General features: G+C 36.6%; 1 pseudogene; it reads right to left on the bottom strand.

Moving 5' to 3' along the window:
* Positions 1-1,142: 1,142 nt before the first annotated feature.
* Positions 1,143-1,677, bottom strand: LOC110294136 (annotated as a pseudogene).
* Positions 1,678-2,992: the final 1,315 nt, after the last annotated feature.

Here is a 2,992-nt window from a genome sequence, read left to right as displayed (position 1 = left end):
GATGCATCTAAATCTCATCTTTTATGTATCCTTATTAATACATTCTGACCCATAACTTACATAAGCTTTCTAGCTCTTCCTTCCCTACTTTGGAAAATATCTAGCTAATTTAAACTTTATGAACAAGTCTTTCTCTCTCACTAAATATATCTCCATTTTTAAAAAGAATATAAAACTATTTATTGACCACTGTTCACTATTATTTACAATAAAGTAAATATACAGATGGATGACATTCTGATACTACAAAGTTACTTTTCTGGCTCATTGAACCAGAACCCAAATACTGAAAAGATTGATCCTACTAGTACAGAATGAGTCAGGGTAAAGAAAAAGCATGAAGGTCATTAATTGATATTAGCAAATTTTGTTCACTCACTTAGTCAGCAGGTCTTAAATTGCCAACATCAGCTCCAAACATGATTCTATTTCCACATCAGATTCCATGAACTATAACCTTTTAGTACAGGTTTTAACTTTCTACAAAGGAATCGTTCAGAAGAGGAACCTTTACAGAGACTGGCTGACCAGGTTTCTGTAAATAAACCACAGTATTTATGTGATAATACATCAATTCTGATGTGATTGCTTTTAACTATCCAATAAACTGCAGAATCTGCTTAATCTGAAAGGTTATGTTTTCAAGAAAATGTTCACAATGAGGGAATCTCATCAACTTGTGTTTTCTTCTTCAGTTCTTTTGAGTATTAAGACCAAGACAAAACATACACGTTATATAAGTGTTTTATGCATACATTGCATACAAACAAACAAAGAAACAAAAAACCCAGAATGGTTCTTCTGTGTCCTAGTTAAAAATAAGTTCTGACTTGAGTAATGACTGTAAAATCTCCCCAGTGTTTAAGAAAAGCTGTTCTTCAAAGCTGAGGAAATACAACATGGTGTCAAATATTCTATTGTTAAGGGAAGCAACTACAGAAAGCTCTTACTTGCTCAAAGGAATCAGTGCCTTTTGATGCAGAACAAAAACCAAAAATATCCCAACTACTGCCAATATTTTCAAAACCAGCATATCAAACTTTATTTTCATTATAATGCTATTTTTCCACACTAGTAATTCAAAACCCAAGATCCAGATTATATATATATATATATATATATATATATATATATATATATATATCTTCATCTTCAGGACAAGAATGCCAAGTCAGCCTCTCCTCCTAGAAGGCAATGACAATCTGAGGAGACTTTATATTCGCCTCCTCTGCTGGCACCAAGTCAACCTCATCCGAGTCCTTCCATTTCATGAGAAACACTGCTGTCTGTGGCACCAATTATTCTTTCAGGATCAAGACCTCTGGCAAAGCCCCTTGGTTTGTCAGCATTATCTCTCTTCTTCTTCGATTTGCGATCATTAAATTCACTATCAGGTAAAGTTTTCCTTTTTGTACCATCTTTTTTCTTTACCAGCCTTTTGAAAATTAAGAAATGCTTCAATTAATTCTGGACATTCTAAATTTTCTTCTGGTTCCCAAGTATTATCAGCATCTGTGAATCCCTTCCACTTCAGGAAATACTCCATATTCTCATTCCATACACGATGGTTCAGTACTTTTTCTACCACAAATTCTTCAGGCTCTGCGTCTTCAATATTTTACTCTTTCCATCCTGTTTCTTTCCCAATTTTTGCAATGTAGTTTTATAGGAGGCCATTTTTTTTACATTTAATCAGAGACTTGAAGAGTGATCAGATGCTCAGGGCTGCCACTATCTCCATTTTTATACCCTAACAGCTTGCTTGTATTGTTAATACCGTAACACATAATAACATCCACAGATACAAATCCCAGGCTTTGACCCTTCAGCAGGAATTAACAAAAAGATAATTGCACAGTTAAACTTTGATCTATCAAACAAATCCAATGCCAACCTAGATATAGAGAGCGCAACTTCTCTCACTGGTCCACAGGGCTCTGGGACAGAATTTACCCAGCTGCATAATTATGCTTCATCTTGCTAAACAAGACTTATGCTGATCATAATGTTAAGGGTTTTTTCTTATTAACTTTTCCTCTTAATTTTCCCCAAGAGATTGTAGTCAAGGAGAACCAAAGGCTGACTTGTGAATTTAACACTGGCCAGTGAAAAGCATTTCTAGCTATTAAACCAAATTAATGTCTTCCAGGGTGCCTATCTTGTAGTGGATAGCATGACAAAAAAAATGTAAGTCTTGCTAATAAATGTGACAAAGCCTGCCTATGCTTCTTGGTGTTTTTCTTGCCTGTCTTCTTCCTCTGAGAAAGATGAACAACTGCTTCAACTCTTTTCTTAATTATACTCTTTGTGGGAATTATTGTAGTAGTGCTAACAATCTGACTCTTCGTATGGTCCATTACAGATGCTACCTCGCACACATGGCATCCATTACAGATGCTACCTCACACACATGGCATCCATTACAGATGCTATCTCGCACACGTGGCATGTGACATTTGCCATGGCTACACTGATAATGGTTCTCTTAAGTTTTGAATCTTTGCCATCTGTTATGCTGTATCATTGACATCAACACTCCTGAGACACTATAACTGTTGTCCCATCTGCATCTCCACCTTTGCCAGCTTTGGCAGCAATTATAGTCATCTGTGGCCCAAAAATCCTAACAGGAGTTAGGGTGACCTCTGCAAGTAGTAAACCAGGGACTAGGAATTAGATACCTCAATATGCAGACATGTAGAAAGAGAGGCTGTGACCTAAGTAATGAAGATGGTAAACTTCCATGATTGTTGATTTCTTCACTTTCCTCACTCTAGACAAAAGCTTAAAACAAAGGTCTAGCAGGATTTTTCTCCCACCAGTAATGCCCTTCCCTGTGGACCAGTTTAAAAAGTTCTAGGCTGCCTAGCATGTGTTTCCAAAGACCTTTGGGCCTATTAGCCCATCTGTCTTTGATCAGTCTTAAATTGGGGAAGAAGATCCCCCTCAAAGACCCTTAAAATACACTGCCATCAATACAAATGGAGCTTCT

Source organism: Mus caroli, chromosome 5 (assembly GCF_900094665.2).
Source record: "Mus caroli chromosome 5, CAROLI_EIJ_v1.1, whole genome shotgun sequence".
Lineage (NCBI taxonomy): Eukaryota > Metazoa > Chordata > Mammalia > Rodentia > Muridae > Mus > Mus caroli.
The sequence above is the reverse complement of the archived record's forward strand: the minus strand, read 5'-3'. Positions and strand labels throughout refer to the sequence as shown.